The sequence below is a fragment of the Pseudophryne corroboree genome, unplaced genomic scaffold, assembly GCF_028390025.1.
Source record: "Pseudophryne corroboree isolate aPseCor3 unplaced genomic scaffold, aPseCor3.hap2 scaffold_253, whole genome shotgun sequence".
Taxonomy (NCBI): Eukaryota; Metazoa; Chordata; class Amphibia; order Anura; family Myobatrachidae; genus Pseudophryne; species Pseudophryne corroboree.
The window spans coordinates 732441-758190 of NW_026969189.1; the positions used below are offsets into that span (position 1 = coordinate 732441).

At 41.3% G+C, this 25750-nt stretch overlaps 6 non-coding genes and 1 pseudogene across 6 annotated transcripts; 5 read left to right on the top strand and 2 right to left on the bottom strand.

The window, feature by feature from the left end:
• Nucleotides 1-3401: 3401 nt before the first annotated feature.
• On the top strand, nt 3402-3565 carry LOC135012232 (U1 spliceosomal RNA). Its single transcript, XR_010211236.1, has one exon. It is a non-coding gene; the product is annotated as a U1 spliceosomal RNA (small nuclear RNA).
• Nucleotides 3566-3624: 59 nt separating this feature from the next.
• On the top strand, nt 3625-3741 carry LOC135012488 (U5 spliceosomal RNA). The gene has a single exon (XR_010211438.1). It is a non-coding gene; the product is annotated as a U5 spliceosomal RNA (small nuclear RNA).
• A 274-nt stretch (nt 3742-4015) lies between these two features.
• Nucleotides 4016-4131, top strand: LOC135012477 (U5 spliceosomal RNA). The gene has a single exon (XR_010211427.1). It is a non-coding gene; the product is annotated as a U5 spliceosomal RNA (small nuclear RNA).
• Nucleotides 4132-4406: 275 nt separating this feature from the next.
• On the top strand, nt 4407-4522 carry LOC135012483 (U5 spliceosomal RNA). Its single transcript, XR_010211433.1, has one exon. It is a non-coding gene; the product is annotated as a U5 spliceosomal RNA (small nuclear RNA).
• Nucleotides 4523-9909: 5387 nt separating this feature from the next.
• TRNAN-AUU (transfer RNA asparagine (anticodon AUU)) lies at nt 9910-9983 on the bottom strand. Its single transcript has one exon. It is a non-coding gene; the product is annotated as a tRNA-Asn (tRNA).
• Nucleotides 9984-18163: 8180 nt separating this feature from the next.
• Nucleotides 18164-18342, top strand: LOC135012440 (U1 spliceosomal RNA; annotated as a pseudogene).
• Nucleotides 18343-20425: 2083 nt separating this feature from the next.
• On the bottom strand, nt 20426-20588 carry LOC135012303 (U1 spliceosomal RNA). Its single transcript, XR_010211307.1, has one exon. It is a non-coding gene; the product is annotated as a U1 spliceosomal RNA (small nuclear RNA).
• Nucleotides 20589-25750: the final 5162 nt, after the last annotated feature.

The following is a 25750-nucleotide window of genomic DNA, read 5'->3' on the forward strand; positions in this document are numbered from 1 at the left end:
ATGCAAAAGTACAATGCAGCTTTTCCTTGCCGATATCTCTCTTTTGCAAAGAGATAGGCATTGGAAAATTCAGGGCTATAACGTGTAGATGAAGCACTAATAGGAGGCTTTAAAATTTTCATTCTAATGTCCTTCGTTTGGGAGAAAAATGCAAAGGTACAATACAGCTTTTCCTTGCCGATATCTCTCTTTTGCAAAGAGATAGGCATTGGAAAATTCAGGGCTATAACATGTAGATGAAGCACTAACAGGAGGCTTTAAAATTTTCATTCTAGTGTCTTTCGTTTGGGAGAAAAATGCAAAGGTACAATACAGCTTTTCCTTGCCGATATCTCTCTTTTGCAAAGAGATAGGCATTGGAAAATTCAGGGCTATAACGTGTAGATGAAGCACTAACAGGAGGCTTTAAAATTTTCATTCTAGTGTCCTTCGTTTGGGAGAAAAATGCAAAGGTACAATACAGCTTTTCCTTGCCGATATCTCTCTTTTGCAAAGAGATAGGCATTGGACAAATTCAGGGCTATAACGTGTAGATGAAGCACTAACAGGAGGCTTTAAAATTTTCATTCTAGTGTCTTTCGTTTGGGAGAAAAATGCAAAGGTACAATACAGCTTTTCCTTGCCGATATCTCTCTTTTGCAAAGAGCTAGGCATTGGAAAATTCAGGGCTATAACGTGTAGATGAAGCACTAACAGGAGGCTTTAAAATTTTCATTCTAGTGTCTTTCGTTTGGGAGAAAAATGCAAAGGTACAATACAGCTTTTCCTTGCCAATATCTCTCTTTTGCAAAGAGCTAGGCATTGGAAAATTCAGGGCTATAACGTGTAGATGAAGCACTAACAGGAGGCTTTAAAATTTTCATTCTAGTGTCTTTCGTTTGGGAGAAAAATGCAAAGGTACAATACAGTTTTTCCTTGCCGATATCTCTCTTTTGCAAAGAGATAGGCATTGGAAAATTCAGGGCTATAACGTGTAGATGAAGCACTAACAGGAGGCTTTAAAATTTTCATTCTAGTGTCCTTCGTTTGGGAGAAAAATGCAAAGGTACAATACAGCTTTTCCTTGCTAATATCTCTCTTTTGCAAAGAGCTAGGCATTGGAAAATTCAGGGCTATACCGTGTAGATGAAGCACTAACAGGAGGCTTTTACATTTTCATTCTAGTGTCCTTCGTTTGGGAGAAAAATGCAAAGGTACAATACAGCTTTTCCTTGCCGATATCTCTCTTTTGCAAAGAGCTAGGCATTGGAAAATTCAGGGCTATAACGTGTAGATGAAGCACTAACAGGAGGCTTTAAAATTTTCATTCTAGTGTCTTTCGTTTGGGAGAAAAATGCAAAGGTACAATACAGTTTTTCCTTGCCGATATCTCTCTTTTGCAAAGAGATAGGCATTGGAAAATTCAGGGCTATAACGTGTAGATGAAGCACTAACAGGAGGCTTTAAAATTTTCATTCTAGTGTCCTTCGTTTGGGAGAAAAATGCAAAGGTACAATACAGCTTTTCCTTGCCAATATCTCTCTTTTGCAAAGAGCTAGGCATTGGAAAATTCAGGGCTATACCGTGTAGATGAAGCACTAACAGGAGGCTTTTACATTTTCATTCTAGTGTCCTTCGTTTGGGAGAAAAATGCAAAGGTACAATACAGCTTTTCCTTGCCGATATCTCTCTTTTGCAAAGAGATAGGCATTGGAAAATTCAGGGCTATAACGTGTAGATGAAGCACTAACAGGAGGCTTTAAAATTTTCATTCTAGTGTCTTTCGTTTGGGAGAAAAATGCAAAGGTACAATACAGCTTTTCCTTGCCGATATCTCTCTTTTGCAAAGAGATAGGCATTTGAAAATTCAGGGCTATAACGTATAGATGAAGCACTAACAGGAGGCTTTAAAATTTTCATTCTAGTGTCCTTCGTTTGGGAGAAAAATGCAAAGGTACAATACAGCTTTTCCTTGCCGATATCTCTCTTTTGCAAAGAGATAGGCATTGGAAAATTCAGGGCTATAACGTGTAGATGAAGCACTAATAGGAGGCTTTAAAATTTTCATTCTAGTTTCCTTCGTTTGGGAGAAAAATGCAAAGGTACAATACAGCTTTTCCTTGCCGATATCTCTCTTTTGCAAAGAGATAGGCATTGGAAAATTCAGGGCTATAACGTGTAGATGAAGCACTAATAGGAGGCTTTAAAATTTTCATTCTAGTGTCTTTCGTTTGGGAGAAAAATGCAAAGGTACAATACAGCTTTTCCTTGCCGATATCTCTCTTTTGCAAAGAGCTAGGCATTGGAAAATTCAGGGCTATAACGTGTAGATGAAGCACTAATAGGAGGCTTTAAAATTTTCATTCTAATGTCCTTCGTTTGGGAGAAAAATGCAAAGGTACAATACAGCTTTTCCTTGTCGATATCTCTCTTTTGCAAAGAGATAGGCATTGGAAAATTCAGGGCTATAACGTGTATATGAAGCACTAACAGGAGGCTTTAAAATTTTCATTCTAGTGTCTTTCGTTTGGGAGAAAAATGCAAAGGTACAATACAGCTTTTCCTTGCCGATATCTCTCTTTTGCAAAGAGCTAGGCATTGGAAAATTCAGGGCTATAACGTGTAGATGAAGCTCTAACAGTAGACTTTAAAATTTTCATTCGTGTCTTTCGTTTGGGAGAAAAATGCAAAGGTACAATACAGCTTTTCCTTGCCAATATCTCTCTTTTGCAAAGAGCTAGGCATTGGAAAATTCAGGGCTATAACGTGTAGATGAAGCACTAACAGGAGGCTTTAAAATTTTCATTCTAGTGTCTTTCGTTTGGGAGAAAAATGCAAAGGTACAATACAGCATTTCCTTGCCGATATCTCTCTTTTGCAAAGAGATAGGCATTGGAAAATTCAGGGCTATAACGTGTAGATGAAGCACTAACAGGAGGCTTTAAAATTTTCATTCTAGTGTCTTTCGTTTTGGAGAAAAATCAGCTTGAATGCTTCAGGGGCTGGGGCATAGCCAACATGAGCCCCACACCGAAGGAGGGTGGAGGTGTTTAATGCAAACTAGGGGTCAGACAAGCGCCGCAAAAGGCCACCATGCCCTGCACGCCCCTTTTCTGTTTTCATATGCAGACGAGGGTTGAAGCCAACTTTGACCCACTGCTTGGATGACATCACCATATGCAAATCCATCTGCGGCAGGCCTTCCCCCAGGAATGCTTGCACTAGTTGTTGCATTTGGTTTGTTGTTTGGGTGTGCTTCAGTATTAGGCAGCCTTCTGCCCTCCCATGTTCATCTGAAAATATGTGTTCTCCCTGCAGTTGTTGTCCCCAGATGAGAGTTCCCTTGTGCTGCCTCAGTTGAATCTCCTTAACTTGACAGAGATGTGCCTGAGCAGCGGCCCTCCCCAGCTCTATCCCAAATCATACTTATTTTGCATAGGAGATACCATGGTCATGAAGATTATTCTCCCAGGGTGAGGTTCATTCATTGCATTCTGGGTATGCTGACCCCTGTGATTTCCCCAAATGTGGGAAACTCGACTGCTTTATTTGAGGTAGTGGGGGACTGTGTTTGTGTTTTCCTCTGGTCAGCTCTGGTAAAAGTCAGATTTCTTTGTTTCAGAGCCTTGTTCTTCTTTTGAGAGTTCCCTTGTGCTAGTTCTTCAGAACGAACAAATCTTTTGCCTTTTACTAAAGATTTCCGTGGAGAGGAGCAAAACTGAGTTTTATCTCAATTTTTGCATGCCCCGTCTTATTGGGGTTTCTTTTATCAGTTTAAAGATAGAACGAGTGTGCTTTAATGTAAGCTCATTTGCGTAGAAATGACAGTAAATGTTTGTTTCTTTTCAAACAGAACTTTCTTGACTATACTAATTGCTTGAAAGATCTGGGAGCACATGGTAAAGAGTACAAACCATGTTTATAGCAAGGGGAAGCCTGGTGAGAAATCTGCTTTCTTTCTTTCAAATTGGGTGCTCACTTTGAGCTGAATGAGGACTGCTGGCATGGCACTCAGGCGACAGGTAGAATCTTGGTCATGCTGTGGTTTCTCTTCAGAACGAACAAATCTTTCGCCTTTTACTAAAGATTTCCGTGCAGAGGAGCAAAACTGAGTTTTATCTCAATTTTTGCATGCCCCATCTTATTGGGGTTTTATTTTATTGGTTTAAAGATAGAACGAGTGTGCTTTAATGTAAGCTCATTTGCATAGAAATGACAGTAAATGTTTGTTTCTTTTCAAACAGAACTTTCTTGACCACACTAATTGTTTGAAAGATCTGGGAGCACATGGAAAAGAGTACAAACCATGTTTATAGCAAGGGGAAGCCTGGTGAGAAATCTGCTTTCTTTCATTCAAATTGGGTGCTCACTTTGAGCTGAATGAGAACTGCTGGCATGGCACTCAGGCGACAGGTGGAATCTTGGTCATGCTCTGGTTTCTCTTCAGAACTAACAAATATTTCGCCTTTTATTAAAGATTTCCGTGGAGAGGAGCAAAACTGAGTTTTATCTCAATTTTTGCATGCCCCATATTATTGGGGTTTCTTTTATCAGTTTAAAGACAGAACGAGTGTGCTTTCTTGTTAGCTTTAATGTAAGTTTATTTGCATAACAATGACAGTAAATGTTTGTTTCTTTTCAAACAGAACTTTCTTGACCATGCTACTTGCTTGAAAGATCTGGGAGCACATGGAAAACAGTACAAACCATGCAGTATCACAAGAGCCTTTATTTGATCTTTCATGAAGATAGAGCAGAATTGAGGACACGTCAACAATTTCTGCCGAAGGTGGTTCATCTTTCCACATGGTGCCTTTGGCCACTGACACCTTCGTTGAGTCAAAGTCTCTGGCTGTGGTCAGAACTTTGAAAATTTATGTCACCAGAACGGTTCAGATTAGGAAAACAGAGGCTCTGTTTGTCCTGTATGCTCCCAACATGATTGGGTGTCCTGCTTCCATGCAGACCATTATGCGCTGGATCTGTGGTAAAATTCAGCATGCTCATTCCACGGCAGGATTGCCGTTACTGAATTAGGTGAAGACCCATTCTACTAGAAAGGTGGGTTCATCCTGGGCAGCTGGTCGGGGAGTCTCGGCATTGCAACTTTGCCGAGCAGCTATTTAGTAAACACTTTTGCTAAGTTTTACAAGTTTGATACCTTGGCTGATGATAACCTCAAGTTGGGTCATTCGGTGCTGCAGAGTCGTACGCACTCTCCCACCCGTTCAAGAGCTTTGGTATAACCCCATGGTTCTTAATGTGACCCCAGCATCCTCTAGGTCGTATGAGAAAATAGGATTTTAATACCTACCGGTAAATCCTTTTCTCTTAGTACGTAGAGGATGCTGGGCACCCGTCCCAGTCCATACTGTGTCTGCAGTTATTACTTGTGGTTATACACATGTTGTGTTACGGTTCTGGTCAGCTTTTTGCTGCAATTGTTCATGCCGTTGGCTTGTGTTCTGTTGAATGCCACGTTCTGCGGCATGCTTAAGGTGTGAGCTGGTAAGATGCTCACCTTAGTTTAACAATAAATCCTTTCCTCGAAATGTCCGTCTCCCTGGGCACAGTTCCTATAACTGGAGTCTGGAGGAGGGGCATAGAGGGAGGAGCCAGTTCACACCCTTTGAAAGTCTTAAAGTGCCCATGTCTCTTGCGGATCCCGTCTATACCCCATGGTTCTTAATGTGACCCCAGCATCCTCTACGGACTAAGAGAAAAGGATGCCCTTGTGTACTATCCTGACTTCTCCTCCCGTCTGCTTACTTTGTGCCTTCCAACGCACAATGCGAACTACAGGTGGTGCTGCAGGGCCCACACCCTTTTACTTGCCTTACAGAGCAGCTCTGGAGCTGTTACAGTGCCCAGCTGCTGCAAGAAATCAGCATGAATGCTTCAGGGGATGGGGCATGGCCAACATGAGCCCCACACCAAAGGAGGGTGGGGGTGTTTAATGCGAACTAGGGGTCATCCAAGCACTGCAAAAGGCCGCCATGCCCTGCATGCCCCTTTTCTCTTTTTATATGCAGATGAGGGTTCCAGCCAACTTTGGCCCACTGCTTGGATGACATCACCGTATGCAAATCCGTCTGCTGCAGACCTTCCCCCAGGAATGCTGTTACTAGTTGTTGGATATGGTTTGATATTTGATGGTGCTTCAGTATTAGGCAGCCTTCCGCCATCCCATGTTCATCTGAAAAGATGTGGTCTCCCTGCAGTTGTTGTCCCCAGACGAGAGTTCCCTTGTGCTTCCTCAGTTGAATCTCCTTAACTTGACGGGGGAGGGGCTGCCCGAGCTGCCACCCTCCCCAGCCCTATCCCAACTCATACTTATTTTACATATTAGATCTCTTGATCATGAAGATTGTTCTCACAGGGTGAGGTTCATCCATTATATTTTAAAATAGGAAGGTACAAATTACATATTTGAATTGCATCTATGTGCTGGATTCAAATGTCCCCCCCCCTTCCTTTCTCAATTGTGCCCGTCAGCAGCTATTCTAAGGTTGCTGCCAATGGGTGTGACACATTAATTTCTTCTGTGGGGTACACTGGACTCCACAAGGATTCACATTGGGGTGTAGAGTAGGATCTTGATCTGAGGCACCAACCGGCTCAAAGCTTTTGACTGTTCCCAAGAAGCTCAGTGCATTCTCCTCTATAACCCCGCTTCCATGAACAGGGAGCTCAGTTTGTAGTTGGTGCCTTCAGTAGCAGGCCAATTAACAGGGGCCTGCCTCAGGCAGCCTATTCTTAGCTATTAATTTTGACAAGAAAAGAAGAACTTGTTTTATGAGAATCTACAAGGGCTGCAGCAGGCTAGGTCTAATAGACATCTTTACTGCAGCTTCATCACTCCCAGCGGCGCTATATACTCCCGTGCCCTGGTTGCTGGGTCACTGCAGCGGAGGCTCCGGTTTCATCCTAAGGTCAGTCACACACACACCACCCTTCCGGATCACGAGGCCGCTGATGAAGGGGAGCGAGGCCGTAGGGGGTGGGCCGTGTGCGCACTGCGGTGGACACTGATTACTGGGCAGCCGCTCCACTAGCCACCAGGTACAGTTAAGGAGCACAGGTCTGGGGGTTTTTCTCCTATATTAACCCAATTTTGTACTGCCCGCAGCGCATTGTGATAGGTAATAGGGCCTGATTCAGGTTGGATTGCAATCACAATAAGCGATCCAACTGCAAAAATTGCTAAGAGCATACGCATGTGCCTGCATTTTCTGCGGCACCCCGCAGAGAATGTGATCGCCTCTGCCTGTCAATCGGGGTGGGGAAGGGGGGGAGAGGTGGGTCAGCAACACTCCATTTCCAAGTCAGGGATGGAGCGGTGCGGGGGCAAGGCTTCAAAATGGGGTCTGCAACGGAGGAGACACAGGGGGCGTGGTCACAGCGGCTGTATGACATCACATTCAGCCGCTGTGATCACAAAAATGGTGGCGGCTTCCTGCGCGCACATACAGTCTGCACCAGCAGGAGCCTACACCATTTTTTATGATCACGCTGAACTGCAGTGCGACTGCAATTACAGCATGGTCAAGAAGGGAGGCGTCATGCTGGGTGGCCATGCCCTGTCACTGTGCAGGAGCCAGCACCGCTCACACACTAGTCCCCGGGTGCAGCCCCCAACCCCCGGGACACCCGGAGCAACAAAATGTAGATTCAGGCCACCAGGCCACGCCCCTACCTATGAAACCATGCCTCCTTTTTACCATTGCGCTGCTTATCTGCGCGCACTGCATTACAATCTCCCTCGCCACCTCTCTGTGTGTCACCAGTGATAGTGACACCTCTGCCATGCTTGTAGCAGCTGGTCCTAAGATCTACGCCTCAAACCCTGAGTGTTTGCCCTTGTGACTTGTTGATCATCATAGCGAAGCAGATGCTTACAGAAAACTGCAGGGGCTTAGATTGAAAATAAAAAAATTGATGGGTATAAGGTAGAGAGGAGCGGGTTCGGTTCTCCGAGAACCGAATTCCCCACGAACTCCACGTGGTTTACACTGGTCCGAGGCAGGCTCGGTTGTTCCCGCCTGACTCGGAAAACCTGAACAAGGGAAAATGTCATCATCCCGCTGTCGGATTCTCGCGAGATTCGGATTCCATATAAAGAGCTGCGCGTTGCTGCCATTTTTACTCGTGCATTGAAGAGAGAGCGGAGAGGACGTGGCTATGTTCTCTCAGTGGAAATCTCAATATCAGTGCTCAGTATCAGTGGTTACTTATTGCTGCTCAGTAATACTAGTAGTGTGTCTCTCCTGCTCAGTGTCAGTTCTCAGTAGTATCCTCATCAGTGCTCAGTATCACTGCTCATTGTCTTGTGCTGCATTGTGGTGCTCAGCATACTACAGTACATTACTAATAGTCCAGTGCTGCATCTTGCTGCTCAGTGTCAGTTCTAGTATCCTCATCAGTGCTCACTATCACTGCTCATTGCATTGTGGTGTTCTGTATACTACAATAACATAGTAATATAGTAACATAGTTTTTGAGGTTGAATAGAGGCAAATTGCCCATCGTGTTCAACCTGTTTTAAGTTGTGATGATTCTACATACTTGCTGAATAATGTTTTATGACTAGTTAGCTACTATAACTCATGTTACCCCCGGATTAACCATGTTGATATTTTAAGTATTATAACCTTGGATAGCTTTTTCATTCAGAAATGTATCCATTCCTTTTTTAAATCCAATTACAGAGTCCGCCATTACCACCTTCCCTGGCAGGGAATTCCACATCCTGATTGCCCTAACAGTGAAGAAACCTTTCCTCCATTGCGTTCTGAACTTTCCTCCAGTCGCAGCGAGTGACCACGTGTTCTTTTAATAAATAATTCCTCTGATAACTCTTTGTTATGTATCTTTACATATTTGAAGATATTAATAATATCTCCTCTTAGGCACCTCTTTTCTAGTGTATAAATATTCAGCCTAGTAAGTCTTTCCTTATAGTCCAGTACTTTTAGGCCTTTAATCAATTTAGTCTTCAGGATCTCTTACACTTCACTTCCATGAGCAGCAGAGTAGTGCAATGGAAGCATGCTGGGCCCATAACCCAGAGGTCGATTGATCGAAACTATCCTCTGCTATGTGCATTTTTTTTTTTATAATTAAAGTAATCAAAAACTGGGATTGATATTTTGGCTCTTTTATTTTTACTTAAAGTACAATAACTTTTATCATTTTAATTTGTTTTAATAGTATATTGACAGCATTGTTTTCTTTAAAAAATCCACTTAATTTTCTTTACCCTATAACTGAAATGGTAATTGACAAAAACAAACTACATTGTCACCAGAAGAGCAATGCAAAATGTACAAGTGATATATGAAAATCATCTTCCATCTTGAATTTCAATGATGCATTGGGACAACAATTTGTGAGAAACATCTTCACCCACAAAGAAAGATTTTCTTAATTCCTTACCTGTGTGCTGATTAGATATCACCTTGTTTTCACATTAAACAGACTTCCCCGTGAGGAAGCAGCAAGGATGCAGTGACGTTTCCTGGTGTCAACCTGTATTATTTCAGTAGACATTGAAATGAGGATGCATCTTTGATGCCTTTCCAATGAAGCAAGTTTATTTCAGTAATAGGTGAAAAACCATTCCTACAAAGGTGTTAATCAGAGACTTGGCTTTGTGGACACTATTCAGAGAGCAAATTTGTTAGCATAAACATAAAATCAGAAAATGAAGAGCTGTTTAATCACTCAATTGGACTTTTCTGCCAGCATATTTTTTTTCTCTGCAACCCACTGCTAAATTGTGCTTCCTAGCTGTTTTTTTATAAAATCACTTAATCAAATCTAACTCTGATTACATCAGAGAAGGCCAGGTACCCTACACCATAAGGGGGGTTTTTGAAATTTTGACTTGTCTACTTAAAGATCACCAAAATCTGATTACAAGGTCAATTACATCCCTGGGTGGGATTGAACCACCAACCTTTTGGTTAATAGCCAAACATGCTAACCGATTGCGCCACAGAGACACCTTGCAAAAGTCAATACTGACAAAGGCTAATAATCATTCATCTAGAACGTTTCCTAGAAAAACTTTAAAAAGTCAATAATCTGGAGAATTTTTGTAAGAAACACATTGGTACTTTCCCATGATGAGTGAGTGCTTCAGGATTTCTTGCACTTACATGGGCTATTAACCAAAAGGTTGGTGGTTCAATCCCACCCAGGGATGTAATTGACCTTGTCATCAGATTTTGGTGATCTTTAAGTAGACAAGTCAAAATTTCAAACCCCCTCTTATGGTGTAGGGTACCTGGCCTTCTCTGACGTAATCAGAGTTAGATTTAATTAAGTGATTTTATAAAAAACAGCTAGGAAGCACAATTTAGCAGTGGGTTGCAGAGAAAAAAATAACATTTTAAACCTACCGGTAATTTTTTTTTCTCGTAGTCCGTAGAAGATGATGGGGACTCCGTAAGGACCATGGGGGATAGACGGGCTCCGCAGCAGACATGGGCACTTTAAGAAAGACTTTAGATCTGGGTGTGCACTGGCTCCTCCCTCTATGCCCCTCCTCCATACCTCAGTTAGAGAAACTGTGCCCAGAGGAGACAGACAGTTCGAGGAAAGGATTTTTGTTAATCCAAGGTCAAGATTCATACCAGCCACACCAATCACACCGTATAACTTGTGATATACTACCCAGTTAACAGTATGAATCAAATCTAACTCTGATTACATCAGAGAAGGCCAGGTACCCTACACCATAACAGGGGTTTTCGAAATTTTGACTTGTCTACTTAAAGATCAACAAAATCTGATTACAAGTTCAATTACGTCCCTGGGTGGGATTGAACCACCAACCTTTTGGTTAATAGCCGTACACACTAACTGATTGCGCCACAGCGAAACTTTGCAAAAGTACATACTGACAAAGGCTAATAAGCATTCATCTAGAACGATTCCTAGAAAAACTTTAAAAAGTCAATAATCTGGAGAGTTTTTGTAAGATGTTTCTTCCAGCAACCAATGAAGAAACACATTGGTACTTTCGCATGATGAGTGAGTGCTTCAGGATCTCTTGCACTTACATGTGCAGCAGAGTACTGTAATGGAAGCATGCTGGGTCCATAACCCAGAGGTAGGCAGATTGAAACTATCCTCTGCTATATGACTTGTCTACTTAAATATTACCAAAATTTGATGACAAGGTCAATTACGTCCCTGGATGGGATTGAACCACCAACCTTTTGATTAATAGCTGAACACACTAACCGATTGCGCCACAGAGACACTTTGCAAAAAGTACATACTGACAAAGACTAATAAGCATTCATCTAGAACGTTTCCTAGAAAAACTTTAAAAAGTCAATAATCTGGAGAGTTTTTGTAAGATGTTTCTTCCAGCAACCAATGAAGAAACACATTGGTACTTTCCCATGATGAGTGAGTGCTTCAGGATCTCTTGCACTTACATGTGCAGCAGAGTACTGCAATGGAAGCATGCTGGGCCCATAACCCAGAGGTAGGCAGATTGAAACTATCCTTTGCTATATGCATTTTTTTTTTGTTCATTAAAGTAATCCAAAACTGGGATTGATATTTTAGCTTTTATTTTTACTTAAAGTACAATAACTTTTACCATTTTAATTTGTTTTAATAGTATATTGACAGTGTTGTTTTCTTTCAAAAATCCAATTAATTTTCTTTACCCGATTATTAAAATGGTAATTGACAAAAACAAACTACATTGTCACCAGAAGAGCAATACAAAATGTACAAGTGATATATTAAAATCATCTTTCCAGCTTGAATTTCAATGATGCATTGGGGCAACGATTTTGTGAGAAACATCTTCACCCTTAAATAAAGATTTTCTTTATTCCTTACCTGTGTGCTAATTAGATATCACCTTGTTTTCACATTAAACAGACTTCCACATGAGAAAGCAGCAAGGATGCAGTGGCGTTAATGTTTCCTGGTGTCAACCTGTATTATTTCAGTAGATATTGAAATGAGGATGCATCTTGCTGCCTTTCCAATGAAGCAAGTTTAATTTAGTAATAGGTGAAAAACCATCCCTACAAATATGTTAATCAGATACTTGGCTTTGTGGACACTTTTCAGAGAACAAATTAGTTAGCATAAAAATAAAGCCAGAAAATGAAGAGCTGTTTAATCACTCAATTGGATTTTTCTGCCAGCATATTTCTTTTTCTCTGCAACCCACTGCTAAATTGTGCTTCCTAGCTGTTTTTTTATAAAATCACTGATTCAAATCTAACTCTGATTACATCAGAGTAGGCCAGGTACCCTACACCATAAGAAGGGGGTTTGAAATTTTGACTTGTCTACTTAAAGATCACCAAAATCTGATAACAAGGTCAATTACATCGTTGGGTGGGATTGAACCACCAACCCTTTGATTAATAACCAAACACACTAACCGATTGCGCCACAGAGACACTTTACAAACATACATACTGACAAAGGCTAATAAGCATTCATCTAGAACGTTTCCTAGAAAAACTTTAAAAAGTCAATAATCTGGAGAGTTTTTGTAAGATGTTTCTTCCATCAACCAACGAAGAAACACATTGGTACTTTCCCATGATGAGTGAGTGCTTCAGGATCTCTTGCACTTACATGTGCAGCAGAGTACTGCAATGGAAACATGCTGGGCCCATAACCCAGAGGTAGGCAGATTGAAACTATCCTCTGCTATATGCATTTTTTTTTGTTAATTAAAGTAATCCAAAACTGGGATTGATATTTTTGCTCTTTTATTTTTACTTAAAGTACAATAACTTTTACCATTTTAATTTGTTTTAATAGTATATTGACAGTATTGTTTTCTTTCAAAAATCCACTTAATTTTCTTTACCCTATTATTAAAATGGTAATTGACAAAAACAAACTACATTGTCACCAGAAGAGCAATACAAAATGTACAAGTGATATATTAAAATCATCTTTCCAGCTTGAATTTCAATGATGCATTGGGGCAACGATTTTGTGAGAAACACCTTCACCCTTAAATAAAGATTTTCTTAATTCCTTACCTGTGTGCTAATTAGATATCACCTTGTTTTCACATTAAACAGACTTCCACATGCGAAAGCAGCAAGGATGCAGTGGCGTTTATGTTTCCTGGTGTCAACCTGTATTATTTCAGTAGACATTGAAATGAGGATGCATCTTGCTGCCTTTCCAATGAAGCAAGTTTAATTCAGTAATAGGTGAAAAACCATTCCTACAAAGGTGTTAATCAGAGACTTGGCTTTGTGGACACTTTTCAGAGAGCAAATTTGTTAGCATAAACATAAAATCAGAAAATGAAGAGCTGTTTAAACAGCTACTGCCTGAGGGTCTCTTGACCTGGTGCAATACCTCTGTAGCTTTTTGTTGAGGCGGGACGCCATCATGTCTATCTGGAACAGTCCCCACCGACTTGCAATCTGTGCGAAGACTTCCTGATGGAGTCCCCACTCTCCTGGATGTAGGTCGTGTCTGCTGAGGAAGTCTGCTTCCCAGTTGTCCACTCCCGGAATGAACACTGCTGACAGTGCGCTTACATGATTCTCTGCCCAGCGAAGAATTCTGGTGGCTTCCGCCATCGCCACTCTGCTCCTTGTGCCGCCTTGGCGGTTTACATGAACTACTGCGGTGACGTTGTCTGACTGGATCAGAACTGGTTGGTCGCGAAGTAAGGTCTCCGCTTGACATAGGGCGTTGTATATGGCCCTTAGCTCCAGGATGTTGATGTGAAGACAAGTCTCCTGACTTGACCAAAGACCTTGGAAATTTCTTCCCTGTGTGGCTGCTCCCCAACCTCGGAGGCTCGCGTTCGTGGTCACCAGGATCCAGTCCTGAATGCCGAACCTGCGGCCCTCTAGAAGGTGAGCACTCTGCAGCCACCACAGGAGAGATACCCTGGCCCTGGGGGACAGGGTGATCAACTGATGAATCTGTAGATGTGACCCGGACCACTTGTCCAGTAGGTCCCATTGCAAGATCCTCGCATGGAACCTGCCGAAGGGAATGGCCTCGTATGATGCCACCATCATTCCCAGGACTCGAGTGCAGTGATGCACTGACACCTGTTTTGGTTTCAATAGGTTCCTGACCAGAGTCATGAGTTCCTGGGCCTTTTCTATCGGAAGATAAACCCTTTTCTGGTCCGTATCCAGAATAATGCCCAAGCAAAGTCAGACGAGTCGTAGGAACCAACTGCGACTTCGGGATATTGAGAATCCAGCCGTTTTGCTGTAACACCTTCAATGAAAGTTATACGCTGTTCAGCAACTGCTCTCTTGATCTCGCTTTTATGAGGAGATCGTTCAAGTACGGGATAATTGTGACACCTTGCTTTCGCAGGAGCACCATAATTTCCGTCATTACCTTGGTGAAAATTCTCGGAGAAAATTCTGGAGAGACCAAACGGCAACGTCTGAAATTGGTAATGACAATACTGTACCGCAAATCTTAGGTACGCCTGATGAGGTGGATAAATGAGTACATGAAGGTATGCATCCTTTATGTCCAGAGATATCATAAAATCCCCCCCTTCTAGGCTGGCGATGACCGCTCTTAGCGATTCCATCTTGAACTTGAACCTTTTCAAGTATAGGTTCAGGGATTTTAAATTTAATATGGGTCTGACCAAACCGTCCGGTTTTGGGACTACAAACAGGGTCGAATAATTTCCCTTTCCTTGTTGAAGCAGGGGAACCTTGACCACCACCTGTTGAAGATACAATTTGTGAATTGCATTTAACACTATCTCCCTTTCCTGGGGAGAAGATGGTAGGGCCGATTTGAAAAACCGGCGAGGAGGCACCTCTTCGAATTTCAGCTTGTAACCCTGAGAAACAATTTCTATTGCCTAGGGATCCACCTGCGAATGAACCCAGATGTGGCTGAAAACACGAAGACGTGCCCCCAACTGGGCGGACTCCTTTAGCGGAGCCCCAGCGTCATGCGGTGGATTTTGTAGAGGCCGGGGAGGACTTCTGTTCCTGGGAACTAGCTGTGTTGTGCAGCTTCTTCCCTCTGCCCTTACCTCTGGCAAGAAAGGACGCACCTCGTACTTTCTTGTTTCTCTGTGATCGAAAGGACTGCATTTGATAATGTGGTGCTTTCTTAGGCTGTGAGGGAATATAAGGCAAAAAATTTGATTTACCAGCTGTAGCTGTGGAGACAAGGTCCGAGAGACCTTCCCCAAACAATTCCTCACACCTGTAAGGTAAAACCTCCATATGCCTTTTTGAGTCGGCATCACCTGTCCATTGCCGGGTCCATAGGACTCGTCTAGCAGAAATCGACATAGCGTTTATTCTAGAACCCAGTAGACTAATGTCACTTTGAGCATCTCTCATATATAGGACAGCATCTTTTATATGCCCTATGGTCAATAACATAGCATCCTTATCTAGGGTCTCAATCTCTGCTGATAAGGTATCTGTCCATGCTGCCACCGCGCTACAACCTCGGCCGACGCAATTGCCGGTCTGAGTAAGGTACCAGAATGTGTGTAAATGGACTTTAGGGTAACCTCCTGCTTGCGGTCAGCAGGGTCCCTGATGGTAGCCGTATCCTGGGATGGCAGCGCTACCTTTTTGGATAAGCGTGTCAATGCTTTATCCACCCTAGGGGAGGATTCCCACCGTATCCTGTCCATTGGCGGGAAAGGATACGCCATAAGAATCCTTTTGGGAATCTGCAGCTTTTTGTCTGGAGATTCCCAAGCTTTTTCACATAATTCGTTCAACTCATGTGAGGGGGGAAAGGTTATCTCAGGTTTCTTTCCCTTATACATGTGTACCCTCGTGTCAGGGACAGGGGACTCTGTGATGTGCAAAACATCTTTTATTGCAATAATCATATATCGAATACATTTAGCCAATTTTGGTTGTAACTTTGCATCATCGTAGTCGACACTGGAGTCAGAATCTGTGTCGGTATCTGTGTCAACTATTTGGGATAGTGGGCGCTTTTGAGACCCCGAAGGTCCCTGCGACATAGGGACAGGCATGGGTTGACTCCCTGACTGTTCCCTAGCTTCAGCTTTGTCTAATCTCTTGTGTAATAAGTTTACATTAGCACTTAAAACATTCCACATATCCATCCAGTCAGGTGTCGGCGTTGTCGATGGAGACACCACATTAATTTGCTCCTGCTCCTCTCTAGGAGAGCCTTCTACCTCAGACATGTCGACACACGTGTACCGACACACCATACACTCAGGGAATCCTCTTATCTGAGGACAGTTCCCCAACAAGGCCCTTTGGAGAGACAGAGAGAGAAAGTATGCCAGCACACACCCCAGCGCTATATGACCCAGGAAAAAAACACAATCATTTTATGTTTACCCAGTAGCGCTGTATTTCCATATATATATGCGCCTAATTATGTGCCCCCTCTTCTTTAAGACCCTCTTTCTACCGTGGTATAAGCAGGGGAGAGTCCATGGAGCTTCCCCTCAGCGGTGCTGTGGAGAAAATGGCGCTGGGGAGTGCTGAGGGAGAAGCCCCACCCCCTCAGCGACGGGCTTCTGTCCCGCTCAAATAGCCCCCCCCATAAAAAAATGGCGGGGGCTCTTATATATATATACAGTGCCTAGCTGCATATATATTTATTTTGCCAAAGAGAGGTCTATATTGCTGCCCAGGGCGTCCCCCCTGCGCCCTTCACCCTTACACTGACTGCCGTGTGTGAGGTGTATGGGAGCAATGGAGCACAGCTTTACTGCTGTGCGTTACCTCAGTGAAGATCATGAAGTCTTCCGCCGCCTCTGAAGTCTTCTTTTCTTCTCATACTCACCCGGCTTCTATCTTCCGGCTCTGCGAGGGGGACGGCGGCGCGGCTCTGGGACGGACGGCGAGGGTGAGACCTGCGTACCGATCCCTCTGGAGCTAATGCTGTACAGTAGCCTAAGAAGCAGAGCCTATCAACTCACAGAAGTAGGTGTGCATCTCTCCCCTCCGCCCCTCGATGCAGGGAGTCTGTTGCCAGCAGGCTCCCTGAAAATAAAAAAATCTAACAAATATACTTTCTGTCAGGAAACTCAGGAGAGCTCCCTGAAAAGCACCCAGTCTCCTCTGGGCACAGTAGTAAACTGAGGTCTGGAGGAGGGGCATAGAGGAAGGAGCCAGTGCACACCCAGATCTAAAGTCTTTCTTAAAGTGCCCATGTCTCCTGCGGAGCCCGTCTATCCCCCATGGTCCTTACGGAGTCCCCAGCATCCTCTAGGACGTAAGAGAAAAATTATGCTGGCAGAAAAATCCAATTGAGTGATTAAACAGCTCCAGAGCTGCTCTGTAAGGCAAGTAAAAGGGTGTGGGCCCTGCAGCACTACCTGTAGTTTGCATTGTGCATTGGAAGCCTAGTTTGCTGTCTGTTTCCACTTCTTTTTTCTTGATCCCCTCCCGTCTATACCCTTGTGCACTATCCTGACTTCTCCTCCCGTCTGCTTACTTTGTGCCTTCCAATGCACAATGCAAACTACAGGTAGTGCTGCAGGGCCCACACCCTTTTACTTGCCTTACAGAGCAGCTCTTGAGCTGTTACAGTGCCCAGCTGCTGCAAGAAATCAGCGTGAATGCTTCAGGGGCTGGGGCATGGCCAACATGAGCCCCACACCGAAGGAGGGTGGGGGTGTTTAATGCGAACTAGGGGTCTTGCACAATGCGAACTACAGGTAGTGCTGCAGGGCCCACACCCTTTTACTTGCCTTACAGAGCAGCTCTGGAGCTGTTACAGTGCCCAGCTGCTGCAAGAAATCAGCTTGAATCCTTCAGGGGCTGGGGCATAGCCAACATGAGCCCCACACCGACAGAGGGTGGAGGTGTTTAATGCGAACTAGGGGTCATCCAAGTGCCGCAAAAGGCCGCCATGCCCTGCACGCCCCTTTTCTCTTTTCATATGCAGACGAGGGTTGAAGCCAACTTTGACCCACTGCTTGGATGCAAATCCATCTGCTGCAGGCCTTCCCCCAGGAATGCTTGCACTAGTTGTTGCATTTGGTTTGTTGTTTGGGGGTGCTTCAGTATTAGGCAGCCTTCTGCCCTCCCATGTTCATCTGAAAATATGTGTTCTCCCTGCAGTTGTTGTCCCCAGATGAGAGTTCCCTTGTGCTGCCTCAGTTGAATCTCCTTTACTTGACAGAGATGTGCCTGAGCAGCGGCCCTCCCCAGCCCTATCCCAAATCATACTTATTTTGCATAGGAGATACCATGGTCATGAAGACTGTTCTCCCAGGGTGCGGTTCATTCATTGCATTCTGGGTATGCTGACCCCTGTGATTTCCCCAAATGTGGGAAACTCGACTGCATTATTTAATGCGAACTAGGGGTCATCCAAGCACCGCAAAAGGCCGCCATGCCCTGCATACCCCTTTTCTCTTTTCATAAGCAGACGAGGTTTGAAGCCAACCTTGACCCACTGCTTGGATGACATCACTTGCTGCCTTTCCAATGAAGCAAGTTTAATTTAATAATAGGTGAAAAACCATCCCTACAAAGGTGTTAATAAGATACTTGGCTTTGTGGACACTTTTCAGAGCACAAATTTGTTAGCATAAAAATAAAGCCAGAAAATGAAGAGCTGTTTAATCACTCAATTGGATTTTTCTGCCAGCATATTTCTTTTTCTCTGCAACCCACTGCTAAATTGTGCTTCGTGGCTGTTTTTTTTATAAAATCACTTAATCAAATCTAACTCTGATTACATCAGAGAAGGCCAGGTACCCTACACCATAACAGGGGTTTTCGAAATTTTGACTTGTCTACTTAAAGATCACCAAAATCTGATAACAAGGTCAATTACGTCCCTAGGTGGGATTGAACCACCAACCTTTTGGTTAACAACTGAACACGCTAACTGTTTGTGCCTCAGAGACACTTTGCGAAAGTACATACTGACAAAGGCTAATAAGCATTCATCTAGAACGTTTCCTAGAAAAACTTTAAAAAGTCAATAATCTGGAGAGTTTTTGTAAGATGTTTCTTCCATCAACCAATGAAGAAACACATTGGTACTTTCCCATGATGAGTGAGTGCTTCAGGATCTCTTGCACTTACATGTGCAGCAGAGTACTGTAATGGAAGCATGCTGGGTCCATAACCCAGAGGTAGGCAGATTGAAACTATCCTCTGCTATATGCATTGTTTTTTGTTAATTAAAGTAATCCAAAACTGGGATTGATATTTTTGCTCTTTTATTTTTACTTAAAGTACAATAACTTTTACCATTTTAATTTGTTTTAATAGTATATTGACAGTATTGTTTTCTTTCAAAAATCCACTTAATTTTCTTTACCCTATTATTAAAATGGTAATTGACAAAAACAAACTACATTGTCACCAGAAGAGCAGTACAAAATATACAAGTGATATATTAAAATCATCTTTCCAGCTTTAATTTCAATGATGCCTTGGTGCAACAATTTTGTGAGAAACATCTTCACCCATAAAGAAAGATTTTCTTAATTCCTTACCTGTGTGCTGATTAGATATCACCTTGTTTTCACATTAAACAGACTTCCCCATGAGGAAGCAGCAAGGATGCAGTGACGTTTATGTTTCCTGGTGTCAACCTGTATTATTTCAGTAGACATTGAAATGAGGATGCATCTTGCTTCCTTTCCAATGAAGCAAGTTTAATTCAGTAATAGGTGGATAATCATTCCTACAAAGGTGTTAATCAGAGACTTGGCTTTGTGGACACTTTTCAGAGAGCAAATTTGTTAGCATAAACATAAAATCAGAAAATGAAGAGCTGTTTAATCACTCAATTGGACTTTTCTGCCAGCATAATTTTTTTTCTCTGCAACCCACTGCTAAATTGTGCTTCCTAGCTGTTTTTTATAAAATCACTTAATCAAATCTAACTCTGATTACATCAGAGAAGGCCGGGTACCCTACACCATAAGAGGGGGTTTGAAATTTTGACTTGTCTACTTAAAGATCACCAAAATCTGATAACAAGGTCAATTACGTCCCTGGGTGGGATTGAATCACCAACCTTTAGGTTAATAGCCATACACACTGACTGATTGCGCCACAGCGACACTTTGCAAAAGTACATACTGACAAAGGCTAATAAGCATTCATCTAGAACGTTTCCTAGAAAAACTTTAAAAAGTCAATAATCTGGAGAATTTTTGTAAGAAACACATTGGTACTTTCCCATGATGAGTGAGTGCTTCAGGATCTCTTGCACTTACATGGGCTATTAACCAAAAGGTTCCCACCCAGTGATGTAATTGACCTTGTGATCAGATTTTGGTGATCTTTAAGTAGACAAGTCAAAATTTCAAACCCCCTCTTATGGTGTAGGGTACCTGGCCTTCTCTGACGTAATCAGAGTTAGATTTAATTAAGGTGCGCAAGGACATAGAAGGGAGCGGTTTAAGAAAAGAGAAGTGGAAACAGACAGCAAACTAGGCTGGAGAGAGACCTGAGACAAAGAGATCTGAATTATACGAGAGCCGACCAGGGGAAACACAAATTATGCAGTCAAGTTTCCCACATTTGGGGAAATCGCAGGAGCAGCACACCCAGAGTGCAATGGGTGAGCCTTGCCCTGGGAGAAGCACCTTCATGATCATAGTATCTCACCTGGCAGGTAAGTAGGAGTTGGGCTAGTGCTGGGGAGGGTCGCTGCTCGGGTACGCCCCTGTCAAGTGAAGGAGATCCAACTGAGGCAGCACAAGGGAACTCTCGAAAGAAGAACAAGGCTAGAGGAAGATCTGAGACAAAGAAATCTGACTTTTACCAGAGCTGACCAGAGGAAAGCACAAACACAGTCCCCCACTACCACCAGGAAACATTAACGCCACTGCATCCTTGCTGCTTTCTCATGTGGAAGTCTATTTAATGTGAAAACAAGGTGCTATCTAATTAGCACACAGAAAAGAAAATTAAGTGAATTTTTGAAAGAAAACAATACTGTCAATATACTATTAAAACAAATTAAAATGGTAAAAGTTATTGTACTTTAAGTAAAAATAAAAGAGCAAAAATGTCAATCCCAGTTTTGGATTACTTTAATTAACAAAAAAAATGCATATAGCAGAGGATAGTTTCAATCTGCCTACCTCTGGGTTATGGACCCAGCATGCTTCCATTACAGTACTCTGCTGCACATGTAAGTGCAAGAGATCCTGAAGCACTCACTCATCATGGGAAAGTACCAATGTGTTTCTTCATTGGTTGATGGAAGAAACATCTTACAAAAACTCTCCACATTATTGACTTTTTAAAATGTTTCTAGGAAACGTTCTAGATGAATGCTTATTAGCCTTTTTCAGTATATGCTTTTGCAAAGTGTCGCTGTGGCGCAATCAGTTAGTGTGTAAGGCTATTAACCAAAAAGTTGGTGGTTCAATCCCACCCAGGGACGTAATTGACCTTGTTATCAGATTTTGGTGATCTTTATGTAGACAAGTAAAAATTTCAAACCCCCTCTTATGGTGTAGGGTACCTGGCCTTCTCTGATGTAATCAGAGTTAGATTTGATTCAGTGATTTTATAAAAAACAGCTAGGAAGCACAATTTAGCAGTGGGTTGCAGAGAAAAAGAAATATGCTGGCAAAAAAATCCAATTGAGTGATTAAACAGCTCTTCATTTTCTGGCTTTATTTTTATGCTAACAAATTTGTTCTGTGAAAAGTGTCCACAAAGCCAAGTCTCTGATTAACACCTTTGTAGGGATGGTTTTTCACCTATTACTAAATTAAACTTGCTTCATTGGAAAGGCAGCAAGATGCATCCTCATTTCAATATCTACAGAAATAATACAGGTTGACACCAGGAAACATTAACGCCACTGCAAACTTGCTGCTTTCTCATGTGGAAGTCTGTTTAATGTGAAAACAAGGTGATATCTAATTAGCACACAGGTAAGGAATTAAGAAAATCTTTATTTAAGGGTGAAGATGTTTCTCACAAAATCGTTGCCCCAATGCATCATTGAAATTCAAGCTGGAAAGATGATTTTAATATATCACTTGTACATTTTGTATTGCTCTTCTGGTGACAATGTAGTTTGTTTTTGTCAATTACCATTTTAATAATCGGGTAAAGAAAATTAATTGGATTTTTGAAAGAAAACAATACTGTCAATATACTATTAAAACAAATTAAAATGGTAAAAGTTATTGTACTTTAAGTAAAAATAAAAGAGCAAAAATATCAATCCCAGTTTTGGATTACTTTAATTAACAAAAAAAAATGCATATAGCAGAGGATAGTTTCAATCTGCCTACCTCTGGGTTATGGACCCAGCATGCTTCCATTACAGTACTCTGCTGCACATGTAAGTGCAAGAGGTCCTGAAGCACTCACTTATCATGGGAAAGTACCAATGTGTTTCTTCATTGGTTGATGGAAGAAACATCTTACAAAAACTCTCCACATTATTGACTTTTTAAAATGTTTCTAGGAAGCGTTCTAGATGAATGCTTATTAGCCTTTGTCAGTAAGTACTTTTGCAAAGTGTCGCTGTGGCGCAATCAGTTAGTGTGTATGGTTATTAACCAAAAGGTTGGTGGTTCAATCCCACCCAGGGACGTAATTGACCTTGTTATCAGATTTTGGTGATCTTTAAGTAGACGAGTCAAAATTTCAAACCCCCTGTTATGGTGTAGGGTACCTGGCCTTCTCTGATGTAATCAGAGTTAGATTTGATTCAGTGATTTTATAAAAACAGCTAGGAAGCACAATTTAGCAGTGGGTTGCAGAGAAAAAGAAATATGCTGGCAAAAAAATCCAATTGAGTGATTAAACAGCTCTTCATTTTCTGGCTTTATTTTTATGCTAACAAATTTGTTCTCTGAAAAGTGTCCACAAAGCCAAGTCTCTGATTAACACCTTTGTAGGGATGGTTTTTCACCTATTACTAAATTAAACTTGCTTCATTGGAAAGGCAGCAAGATGCATCCTCATTTCAATGTCTACTGAAATAATACAGGTTGACACCAGGAAACATTAACGCCACTGCATCCTTGCTGCTTTCGCATGTTGAAGTCTGTTTAATGTGAAAACAAGGTGATATCTAATTAGCACACAGGTAAGGAATTAAGAAAATCTTTATTCAAGGGTGAAGGTGTTTCTCACAAAATCGTTACCCCAATGCATCATTGAAATTCAAGCTGGAAAGATGATTTTAATATATCACTTGTACATTTTGTATTGCTCTTCTGGTGACAATGTAGTTTGTTTTTGTCAATTACCATTTTAATAATAGGGTAAAGAAAATTAAGTGGATTTTTGAAAGAAAACAATACTGTCAATATACTATTAAAACAAATTAAAAAGGTAAAAGTTATTGCACTTTAAGTAAAAATAAAAGAGCAAAAATATCAATCCCAGTTTTGGATTACTTTAATTAACAAAAAAAAATGCATATAGCAGAGGATAGTTTCAATCTGCCTACCTCTGGGTTATGGGCCCAGCATTTTTCCATTGCAGTACTCTGCTGCACATGTAAGTGCAAGAGATCCTGAAGCACTCACTCATCATGGGAAAGTACCAATGTGTTTCTTCGTTGGTTGATGGAAGAAACATCTTACAAAAACTCTCCAGATTATTGACTTTTTAAAGTTTTTCTAGGAAACGTTCTAGATGAATGCTTATTAGCCTTTGTCAGTATGTACGTTTGTAAAGTGTCTCTGTGGCGCAATCTGTTGGTGTGTTTGGTTATTAATCACAGGGTTGGTGGTTCAATCCCACGCAGGGATGTAATTGACCTTGTTATCAGATTTTGGTGATCTTTAAGTAGACAAGTCAAAATTTCAAACCCCCTTCTTATGGTGTAGGGTACCTGGCCTACTCTGATGTAATCAGAGTTAGATTTGAATCAGTGATTTTATAAAAAAAACAGCTAGGAAGCACAATTTAGCAGTGGGTTGCAGAGAAAAAGAAATATGCTGGCAGAAAAATCCAATTGAGTGATTAAACAGCTCTTCATTTTCTGGCTTTATTTTTATGCTAACGAATTTGTTCTCTGAAAAGTGTCCACAAAGCCAAGTATCTGATAAACATATTTGTAGGGATGGTTTTTCACCTATTACTAAATTAAACTTGCTTCATTGGAAAGGCAGCAAGATGCATCCTCATTTCAATATCTACTGAAATAATACAGGTTGACACCAGAAAACATTAACGCCACTGCATCCTTGCTGCTTTCTCATGTGGAAGTCTGTTTAATGTGAAAACAAGGTGATATCTAATTAGCACACAGGTAAGGAATTAAGAAAATCTTTATTTAAGGGTGAAGATGTTTCTCACAAAATCGTTGCCCCAATGCATCATTGAAATTCAAGCTGGAAAGATGATTTTAATATATCACTTGTACATTTTGTATTGCTCTTCTGGTGACAATGTAGTTTGTTTTTGTCAATTACCATTTTAATAATCGGGTAAAGAAAATTAATAGGATTTTTGAAAGAAAACAATACTGTCAATATACTATTAAAACAAATTAAAATGGTAAAAGTTATTGTACTTTAAGTAAAAATAAAAGCTAAAATATCAATCCCAGTTTTGGATTACTTTAATGAACAAAAAAAAAAATGCATATAGCAAAGGATAGTTTCAATCTGCCTACCTCTGGGTTATGGGCCCAGCATGCTTCCATTGCAGTACTCTGCTGCACATGTAAGTGCAAGAGATCCTGAAGCACTCACTCATCATGCGAAAGTACCAATGTGTTTCTTCATTGGTTGCTGGAAGAAACATCTTACAAAAACTCTCCAGATTATTGACTTTTTAAAGTTTTTCTAGGAAACGTTCTAGATGAATGCTTATTAGTCTTTGTCAGTATGTATTTTTCGCAAAGTGTCTCTGTGGCGCAATCGGTTAGTGTGTTCAGCTATTAATCAAAAGGTTGGTGGTTCAATCCCATCCAGGGACGTAATTGACCTTGTGATCAGATTTTGGTAATATTTAAGTAGACAAGTCAAAATTGCAAACCCCCTCTTATGGTGTAGGGTACCTGGCCTTCTCTGATGTAATCAGAGTTAGATTTGATTAAGTGATTTTATAAAAAAACAGCTAGGAAGCACAATTTAGCAGTGGGTTGCAGAGAAAAAGAAAAATGCTGGCAGAAAAATCCAATTAAGTGATTAAACAGCTCTTCATTTTCTGGCTTTATTTTTATGATTACAAATTTGTTCTCTGAAAAGTGTCCACAAAGCCAAGTATCTGATTAACATCTTTGTAGGGATGGTTTTTCACCTATTACTAAATTAAACTTGCTTCATTGGAAAGGCAGCAAGATGCATCCTCATTTCAATATCTACGGAAATAATACAGGTTGACACCAGGAAACATTAACGCCACTGCATCTTTGCTGTTTTCTCATGTGGAAGTCTGTTTAATGTGAAAACAAGGTGATATCTAATTAGCACACAGGTAAGGAATTAAGAAAATCTTTATTTAAGGGTGAAGATGTTTCTCACAAAATCGTTGCCCCAATGCATCATTGAAATTCAAGCTGGAAAGATGATTTTAATATATCACTTGTACATTTTGTATTGCTCTTCTGGTGACAATGTAGTTTGTTTTTGTCAATTACCATTTTAATAATCGGGTAAAGAAAATTAAGTGGATTTTTGAAAGAAAACAATACTGTCAATATACTCTTAAAACAAATTAAAATGGTAAAAGTTATTGTACTTTAAGTAAAAATAAAAGAGTAAAAATATCAATCCCAGTTTTGGATTACTTTAATTAACAAAAAAAAATGCATATAGCAGAGGATAGTTTCAATCTGCCTACCTCTGGGTTATGGA